The sequence below is a fragment of the Pseudomyrmex gracilis genome, unplaced genomic scaffold (assembly GCF_002006095.1).
Source record: "Pseudomyrmex gracilis isolate BER0280 unplaced genomic scaffold, ASM200609v1 scaffold_0, whole genome shotgun sequence".
NCBI lineage: Eukaryota > Metazoa > Arthropoda > Insecta > Hymenoptera > Formicidae > Pseudomyrmex > Pseudomyrmex gracilis.
In genome coordinates, this window is record NW_018020584.1 from 3,061,633 (window position 1) to 3,072,447 (window position 10,815).

Genomic DNA, 10,815 nt, shown 5'->3' on the forward strand with positions numbered 1-10,815 from the left:
TATATATATATATATATATATATACACATATATGCGTATGTGTGTGTATTATATATAGATATAGAATATTACATATAATATATATAATATTCTCTTTTTTACCCTTTTCCACGTGCCTTTAGTCACATATTGTTTTTCCACTTCTCTCTCTCACTATTTTTTGAGTTTGATTTTCATGCGTTATTTCTGACATTTCTCATATGTGTATTATATGGTTTATAAGACGTATATACTATCTGTCATCGCGGTGACAGGTTGTGTTCACTGACAACACGTTAAATAAAAATAAAAATAACAATAGCGTGCGCGTAGCGCGCGCCTGTGTTGCGTTAGTAATAATAATAAAAAGAAACGTACAACTTCTGTTTGACTTTATTCAAAAATTTACCGGCACTATGCGTAATAGTAAAACGTTTCAGTTTGCGATTAACTTGATTTGATTAGAACGTTAGATTACACTACGTCGCAAGAGGAGCAATTTTCTTCACACGAATAATAAACGTCGCGCGTATTGATTATCGCGTGTATGTGTATTAGATCTCGAAAAGATACACAAATATTCCACGGCATATAATATTTCTCGGTTAACGCTCTCGCGGTGTCACAGATAAATATTTAAATCGTACACGTCATAATTTTCTTTTTCACGTGGGAGTTTGACGCGCTGTTCTAATCGTATGCAGATTTATTCAAATATTCTGATTGTAATGATCTCTCCCGCCTAGCGCGATATTCGAATATTCAAATACATCTGGAATTCGAAATTGCTTCACTGCGTGTGCCGTCGTCCGTGGGGACTTCGCATGCGGAAACCCTTACATCATATCTCGCGCTATCTACGTTGGTCGAGACCATCGAAATATGTACGCGTCTCGTCTTCGCATCTCGCCGTCGATTTCGATGTAATGCAGCCGTAACGCATCGCGCACTACAATCGCGCCGTAATCCCGTGGCATCGGATGCTTGCAAAAGCAAATATCCGTGCATGCCGCGCGCGTGCAATGCCACAATCTCACTCAGTCGGGACGGGTTCAAGAGCGCACGGGAAGGAAGAGGGGATATTCTCGTTTATGATATAAAAATTTCCGCTCAAAGGGAAGCGGAGCGCGCGCAGATAGTGTGCGTGTCACACGGATGCGCTTTCACGTCGGCAATCCTTGAAAGTTTCATATTTTTGTCGTAATATGAAAATATATTTTCAAAGACACCGGAATATGTATGTCAAGAACATAGACGCGCGCATTATGCGTCTGCTTTTTCTGCGCTTTATATCTATTTCTGTATATCCGGTTCTTGCCGCGGCGCGTTATATCTTCGTTCCGATTTTATTCGCGCCCAAGTTTTGAATATACACATGTACATGTTTTAACGCTTGTCGAAGAACGAAAAAATATCAGTTGTATCGAAAAGTTTTCCAACAAAAAAAAAAAAAATAAATAAATAAAAAACTAAAAACAAAATAAACAAAAAGAAAAAAAGAAAACACACGCGCGCGTAACACGTTTGGCGATTATTTATAGTAGTTTACCAGAAGTGCCGCGCGCCGCGCTCTGTGTGTGTAGAAGTAGGTAAAACCAACACTTGGTATTAGATTTCAAAATCCAAATTTATGATATCGATACTTACCGTAGATAGGCAGTATCGAAAAAGTATCGATATCAACAGCGCTATCTCTGTGCGATGCCGCGGAAATATGACTCTTCGAATCTCGCGCGCCGCGGGTGATAATATTTTCTACGCCGCGACGCGACGGGGGAAATTCGTTTTCGCGAATCAGATTTCATTAGACGGCGGAGTTGATACAATAGAGCGAGCGAGCGATGGTGGTACGAATCCATTGCAAAGAGCAATAAACGGTGTCGGCATGCGTCGTCGTACGTGACGCGTGTATGTACAATACAAGCGGACACATATATAGACACATATTCTCGGAGCGGATACATCTGCATTGCAGAAACGAGACGACCATGCAAATTCAATATTTGCGCCGTGATGGAATGATCATGCCGAAGAGGAGACCACCGTGTGTGTGCCTATCTGACCTAGATGCTTAAATTGTCATATGCGCTGTAGTATCATAGAAAGCTTAGACGTATAGACGGGACACGAGCGAGAAAATGGTCCCCGGTACTGAAGCTTTGCGCATATAGTATATATCCCGAACTCGTGAATCCTACATATATATCCCGAGTACAATCTATTTCGAAAAAGAGCCGCGCAACGTTGTGACATCGGAAAATGAGAAGAGCGCGCGCAAGCAAACAAACAAGCGTGTGCGTATGTGTGTGTATGTGTGTATGTGTGTATGGGGGATGAAAAAGAAAATTAAGTTGAAGTTCGAACTTTTTTAAGAGCGCTACAATTCCTTCCATACATCGTGCGCATAACACGAGATACAGCTGCAATAGTACGTTGATACGGGCGGAATGGGAGTTATATACCGCATTGTCGTACCCATTGAAAACTTTACGTCGTTACAAATCGTGTGTCAATATGTCAAAACGTTGATCCGTTTGAGCCTGATCTAATAAATAGTCTGTCATAAGATATCTTAAAACATACAGAGAAAAATAACAATATCATTCATACGACTTATTGTCAATGTACCATATCGTGTTAACATTAACACGTACGCGCCAAATACACTGATATCTAATTGAAACGTTGCGAAAATACTTCAATGTTATTATACACAAAATTATGTCAATATCAGGCAGCAAGTAGATGAGAGCTTCCTTCACTTCCTCTTGAAGCGCTGCGCTGTGCTGTATCATGCACCTGGCAATATGTGCGCGGTACACCAAATCTGAACGTACGAACTTCCGTCGTACAAATTTGCCGTAGTTGAACACACTTCCTATTTGAAAGTTATGACGTTTTGGTATCACGAGTTTCGTCTCTGAATCAGGAGTTTGACATTAAAAAGTTATAGAGGGATGGAACATCCACATACCGATACGTACATGTATGTATAGATCACGTGTAGACATATATATATACTGGAGAATTACACAATCACTAGATATTGATAATAATTTAAAAATTTCATTCACTTATATATATTTTCAAGTGCCATGACTGAAAAAAAAAAAAAAAAAACAAATTACATTACGTATCGCATTACATATCGCTTAAGGTAAGTAGCGTCGAATTTCTCACGAACAAAAAAAGTATAATCGAGTTTTCTCTACGCTGATGAATCGAATAGAATCAAAACAAAATGAATATTGGTTTTTGAGATCAAATATATATATATATATATATATGTGTGTGTGTATAATTGCAACGTATCGCATTACATTCGCGATAATGTTGCATAATCACTGTTTATGCATTTATCGCTTCGCGTATTCAAGTTTCATCATAATATATACGGACGCAATATACAGGACGCGCGATCTCACCGAAATGTTGTAGCGCATTGCGAAATCTCGATATTTCTCGTTTGGAGCCGCATATTCATGCGGCCACATTGCTCGGTATAATCGACACGGTATCCGCCACGTTCGACAAGCGGCGACGACCCCTTCTCGGTGACCTTTTCACGCCGCGGATCGATTCGTGGAACGATATTTCCTCGTTACCGCTTGCACGTCGCGTCGGCGCGGCACGGATGAATCTGTTTCAAAAAAATGGTGCAAGATCAGAGAGTTTTGCACGATTTTTTTTTTTTTTTATCGAATGAATGTCAAAAATCTAACCCCCCGCGGCTTGGGTTTTTTTTTGACATTCATTCGAATCGCGTTTGATCGCGCACGAAATCTGCAATCATCAAGTCTTCGCGATGCAAGTACTTTAATTGAGAAATGATTCATTACTGTGTTATGATGTTGGAGCGAACTTTCTCGTTTTGTGATGAAATGTCAGATAACAAATCTGATGGCATCGTGACGTGTACAAATAGAGGAAGTGTAAGCTGTTTGAACAGTACATTCGGTGTAAAGAGGTCGTTCTTTTGCAATCGACTGTATACAGAAGTAAAAACACAAAAAAATGCAATACCGTGCAATAAAACGCGTTTTACAAAAATATTCGAAAATCGTTCGAGTCTGTGTGCGATCGGATTGATGATCGCGATCCGAGTTGCCAAGGACAATAGTCACTAATTTGATTAGCCGACGATTAATTGTTCACGTACGGCGAGACAATCTCACCGCATCAAGCGCCATCAAGTTCATATATGCTCTCGTACTGATATAAGCGCGCACACCTGCGCTGGTGTCCGTCAAGGCAAAAGGCATGATTGCTTTCTCCGGCAATGTCTTTGATAGCTAGGAGCTATAAGCTTCTTACAGCAAGTTGCAATAGCGCTACGTTGCCATAATCTACTGAAGGAAGCCTCTTAGGTCGTAATATATAAGGAGGGTCTTTTGAAAACGTCGCTCCTCTACCACTCCTCTTTCGCCACGCGGATGCCCACAGAGAGAGAAAGCGCGAGCGAGCGCAAACGAACCTGTCTCCGAGACGCATCTGGCGAATTTTCTAGGGAAACCTCTCTCAGAGAAAGAGACGGAACCGGGAAGAAATATACGAGATGTATTTACCATACCGAGTTAACGTAACATTCACGATCTCGCGCATAAAGCGATTGGACGTCTGGTATATGCGCGTTTACTTCGCTCGCGCATCCATCGATTTTCGATTGTATTTTCGCGACGCGCGCGAACGTTTAATCGAAAATACACATCCGTTATGTACTTTTGATACAAACTGTAAATTCGACGCGTATTATTATGATTTTATCATTAATCCACATATTTTGATGGTTTATATATTATTTTTAACTTTTGAAAAAAGACGACGACGATGAAAACAGAGAGAGAGAGAGAGAGAGAAGCAGGAAGAGAAAGAGAGAGCGAAAGAGAGACGCGAATCACGTTATATTTCCGTCTATAAAGTGATTGGCGAAATACACATGTTTACGATTCGCGTTTCATCGATTTTCAATTGTGCGCGATACAACATTCAATTAAAAGGAGTCCGCGTGTACACGCGAGATTCCTCTAATTCTATAAACCTGACTACGCTGCTGTAATTAATCCACGTACGACGATTTCTCTTTCTCTCTCTCTCTTTCTCTGTCTCTTTTTGTTATTTTTGCATCCCTTGTCACAAAGAGAGGTAAGAAAAGTGAAGTTCGGGGGAGAGAAGCAGAGAGAAGAGCACAGCGCACACGGTTCCGGTGTGGTTAGTTGCACGATTGTCCAGATAATGTCGTTGATTGAACAAACAATAACATCGTTAAGGCAGTAAGTGGAATAATCGAAGTATCGATAATCTGGTTCGAGCGGACAAGCAGACCGCGAAAATACGGTTTATTGGCTCGGGCGAAGCCTCGCTTCCCCTGGACAAATGCTATTTGTTCGTAGAATTTCCGGTTCCATGCCGGGCACAATAATTGTTGTTGTTACATGTATTATAGCGCGATTGTTATCGTATCTATCTCGCGCGCATGTCGATAAGAGTACAAGAGCCAGAGGAAATTGCGGTCGGCATCGTTCCCGCTTTTAATTCTTACGTTCAGCGGCAGCCAGCGTTATCGATTCGGTATCGGTCTGTCCGTGAAATTTTCTCCCGGTTTCATTGAAAAAGGAAACGGCAAAGAGGATACTACTTTCGGTGGTATTGAGAGGTACTAATACCATGCCGACCTAATAGATCGACACATCCCTCGAGGCTGGAAAGGAGTAAAAACATGCCCCCGAACACAAATTCGGCTGAGACGAAAATACTTGATGCCGACAAGAACCTGACGGACTTGACGTAAATGGACTGTTAAACATTAGAGAGCTTTCCGCTAATGCCTGTATATTTAACTACAAGCAACTACACAGCGCCGTATGTCATCTTTACTCGCGAAATATACGTACAATCGCGATTTAATATCCAATAAACTTTTTACATGGCTATATTCTTTCTTTCTTTTTTAATATTTATCGCGTAACAACACTGTCATTGAAAAATAGTTTAAACGAATAAAGATTATTGTGTACATGATTTCTTTACTTTTTTAATATTTTGATAAACAAAACATTATTTGGGGAAAAATATCCACAACTTATATTTAAAGTTTATAAATAATATAAATTTACACTCGTCGATTGTACGTCCACATATATTATTTAAACGTGTAAATTAATAGAATTCGAATCAAATTCAATTTTCAACGATTTATCTAATACACTTGGTTTGCATTTCGGACATATAAAAAATATATCCGATTATCCAATAAAATACTTAATCATTTCTATATATATATTAGAAAATATAATATACATGATATTTCCACTATTTTCTTTTTTTCTCTTTTGCTCATCTCTTCTGTCAAATTCACAGATTTTCCACACGTGTGGTTACATCAGACGTACGTTATGGTGACGAACGCCATTCTTGCGTGTGTATGTGTGTGTGTGTGTCTTCTCACAATAATAAGTTTCATTGGGTCGCGCGCGGGCGCGCGCTGTTCCGTTGATTTCGTGTTAATTTAAGTAAAGCAAACACGAGAACGATCCCTTCGTCGCTTGCTGACAGTTTGGCAAAATCTGAACAGCAGCGGCAGCGCTGGCACACGTTAATGCATGCGACAGCACTTAATTCAATACTGCTTCGGCGTTCATTATTCCGCGAAGTTTCGTTAGCATTACTAATTAGAATGCTGAGGAATGGCAAATCTGGAAAGTTTTCCCGAAACTCCCATTGTACCAGTCTGTAATAAGAACGGCCATTATTATACTGTTTACAATCTCTAGAGGTGAATGGAAACTTCGCGCTCAAGTGCATCGAGGGGGACGAGTTCAGAGGGATGATAGAAAATTCAGTTGTAAACAAAGAAAAAACCGAGGAGATATGACGGATCCGGGAAAGCCACGGGCGAGCGAAATTTGCTGACAATAATTCGAATTTGTCCCCGATAACGGGACACACGAGCGACATTTACATCGAATATGATAGAGATTTGTATATATTCTGATTACAAAACGTTCAACATAACGTGTACATAACGATAACCCCGATCGTACTTTAAATAAACAATTTATATGTCGCAGTCATCGGGAGATCGTGTTATTATTTTATCACTCTCTCGGAAAAAAAAAAAATTAGAATTCGTTTATATCGCGCTACAACGTTCGCGAAATTAGCAAATATGTATGAAAAAAAAAAAAAAAAAAACAAAAGAGTCGAAAATTTGATAATCCCTCGAAAATGAGGGAGCGAAATGCGAAACCATGAAATATGCACCTATTTTTGAGCACAGAATCCACGGATATTCACCGACGCGTGATGTCAAATAAATCTCGCAAAAATGAGAAATAATGCGCGAATACACTAGCATTTTCTGACATAATCGCAGAAGCCGCGGGAAATTAAAAAGTGTAGTTCGCAAAATTACATCGTATAATACCGGACGGGCGCCGGGTATTTTTTGGGGCATTTTAATGTCGTTTCCCTCATTATTCGTTAAAATCTTATAAGGAGCGTAATAATAAATGAATGCAAAGCGGATGCAAATCTACGCTGTGTTTGTACTGCGGGGTATTACAGTGATATGGAGTGGAGTTATACGGAGTTCACGTCGCGTCATGTTGTTAATTCAGATTTTGTAAAAAACCATCGCGTGCGATAAAAAATCGTCGCCTCATTACCCGTGTCGCGACAAAAAATATTGATGACAAAGAGGAAGAGCGCAAACAATCGGGAACAATGAAACAGGACGCGTTATCGACGTCGCTTTTAATCGATCAATCTTGTTACCAAGTTGCACTGTCTCCGTCAATAAAAACTGAAATGCAATAGAAAGAACGTTTAATTAATCTCATAATGCGCGGGAGACTCTTAATGTCATTAATTAGAGCACATCCTTTGTGGAACGCATCAACGCGATTTTTCAAAGAGGTAGATAACACACAGCGCCTTTTCCGTATATATTTAAACTAGTGACATAACTACGTTTGGGTAACAAGCGTATTCTTCTCAGTTTCCTTAATTGCCGCTCGTTAATTAAGTGAGATGCAGCAATATAAATATAATGTGCTCTAATTAATTCCAGAATTCTAACCAGAACTACACAATCTTCCACACAGCTTGAATGGAGACGATATTGTTTTGTTTAGTACGAATCGAGAGAAAGAGAGAGAGAGAGAAAGAGATCCGCCATTATATGTATAATTTGTCTTGTAATTATTTTCTCATTCATTAAGTAGAATTCAAAGTCTTAAGAAGCACGTACGCGCAAATGACATTATACTGCGTGCGACGACACTTTCTCAATTATTTCTTTATCTCCGGCGATCTTGTGTGCGGACGTAAAAAAAATTAAAATACCAAGCGCGACTTGATTAGATTCGAAACTACATTCTCTCTTTGTCACACGCTTTCCTTTCTTTTTTTTTTTCTCTTGCTTCCCCGCTTACTGGTGCGACGGAAACTCTATTAGCGATCTACCAAGGCTTCGCGTAATACTACTTGGCTTGCTGATGAAAGAATTTAAATTACTTGTAACAAGTGGCTTCGCGTACACATCCTAATCAGTGCTTCCTCATCGTCACCATAATCGGAATGAATTGCTACGTGCACAAAGGCGCGGGCATTATTCATGCAGATTATTAATTATCAGCGACAGTCGCGGTGGCCAAATGAAACTACCACACGTCGCAGGACGTTCTGTTTCATGTTTCGACTTTAATTACGAGGAGAACCGAGGTACAAAGGTGTTATACCGAGAATATAATCAACGCCCTTGCGTTGCGTGAGCGCGTGTGCAATCACGCGCTCTCTTTCTCTCTCTCTCTCGAAATGGTATTTCGTAAAGACACATTCGCGTGAGATTACCGATACTAATCATCGTTCAATCGGGAATTACATCAACGTTCCAGACGTTAAGGGACTTTTCTTTTTTTTTTGTGTGTGTTTTAGATCAGTAATGCACTTTTAAGATGTACTTTTGTTGCGCTTCGCATTACTTTATTGACAATTTTACTTAAGTATCGAAAGATATTGGATTACACTTCAAAAGCTACCGCTTTCGGCGGAAGACATAAGTAAAAGCATTTGCTTTGAGGAATATGAAAGAGAATCGTATACTTACGTTTCTTATGAATATTTGCTTCTTTACCGAGAAAGAATTTCATTTCAAAGTATTCGCTTGTAAATATCATCGTTGCAACGAAACCTGCATTATTCAACGCCATTACAACCGGAAGATCTGGGCAAAACCATCTTCAGACAATCTTCAGGACTACTACGTGTTCGAAATTTTCAATTGTTATCCACCGTAAGAGAGATTACATGTAAAAAACTTGAAGGGATTGTTCACAATAAAAGGGAAAAAGAAAAACGCGCGTTTCGCGGTAAAACAAGGGAATTCGATAAAAGACGAAAATTTATACGTTAATGTGCGCGCGCGTGTACTACATTGATATGCTCAATGGACTTTTCTTCACAAAGAATATCGATGACATAACCGCGCGGCTAATAAAAAGCCGCCGAGTGTCGCGCGAATGAAAAGCGGAAAAATATATCCAAAGAGAGCGTTCAAAATCCGGAAATGTAATTGTATTTAAATACTCTGTGTTAATTAATCACGTCCGCGTAAAAACCTCACTCTGATCTCTCGTTCGTATTGATAAAAAAAATATTTAAGTAGAAACGGACTCGTTGTGTCAGCCATAAATCACAAGCCGACTTAACTGCTTTTATTACCACTACCGGGTGGGAGCCCGGCTATGTTATCGAGGAAAGTTTCGACTTACACACCGGCCGGACTCTCATTAAAATAAGCACATCGAGCTTGTTACGTTACATCTCCATTATGCTGTCTCGAAAAATAGCTCGTATGAGCATAGCGTGTCTGAAGTACGTAACTATATCTTGGCGCGTGATCTCTCATTTCACGAGCTCATAATCTGTGTTTTTGGTGATATGCCAATGTGTGGTTCAATCAGTCGGCGTGTCCGCATGGAAAGAGGTTGCGTGCCAATTCCCATTAAATTTCTATCACGATTTTAATGAAGCGATATTGACTGCTGTTCGACGAAAAGTGCAAGAAACCGCAATTTCATGAATGACCTTGCGACTGCGATATAATTTCCGGCAGTATATATCGAACGGAGGTGGAAGAAAGTTTTTGTCGCGCTTAGGTGATATCGCGAGCCTCGAGGGCGTTTTATCAAAACTTTAGCTCTATCTCCCTCCTCTCCTATCCTCGCGCGGACACTCGGTTTCAGTTTTGTATCAAGACAAACCGAAACATCGAAACGTGCGCGACATTTTACGGGACGGGTATACGTAGTAGGTGCACGGTAACAGTTTCATCGAGGCGTTGCACGTACTTCATGAGACACTCGCAACAAATAATTGTTTCCCGGCGAGAGCGTGCTGGCATTTTCTAATTTCGAAAACCTATCATCCGGTCGAAATCACTTCAGCCGTACATACCGTTGTCGTCCGTTTTTCCGAGAGGACGAAGAGTACATGTATCATGAAAGAAAAAGTCTTATAAAAGATCGATGGTCATCTACGTTCAACAATTATTGATACGGATATTTTTATCGATGTATATGCGATCTTTTACATAAATGTATCTTTTAATTATCTTTCAAATTCGATCAGTAACAAAAGAGTGTGTGTGTGTGTGAGAGAGAGAGAGAGAGAGAGAGAGAGAGAGAGAGAGAGAGAGAGAGAACACTGTATAAATATTTCCGCAACATTTCCGTACAACTACTCCATTATACACAGTTTGTCCGGAAAGTTCCCGGACTGATTTTTTCTAGCGCGGGTAAGCGGCGCTATCGAGCGGTCAACGCTGGAACTACTTAG

The 10,815-nt window shown here is 40.1% G+C and overlaps 1 protein-coding gene across 1 annotated transcript in view; it reads right to left on the bottom strand.

The window, feature by feature from the left end:
• The window catches only part of LOC109855445 (irregular chiasm C-roughest protein-like), a 142,198-nt gene that overhangs the window by 48,008 nt on the left and 83,375 nt on the right, over positions 1–10,815 (bottom strand). The gene's annotated exons all lie outside the window — the stretch shown is intronic.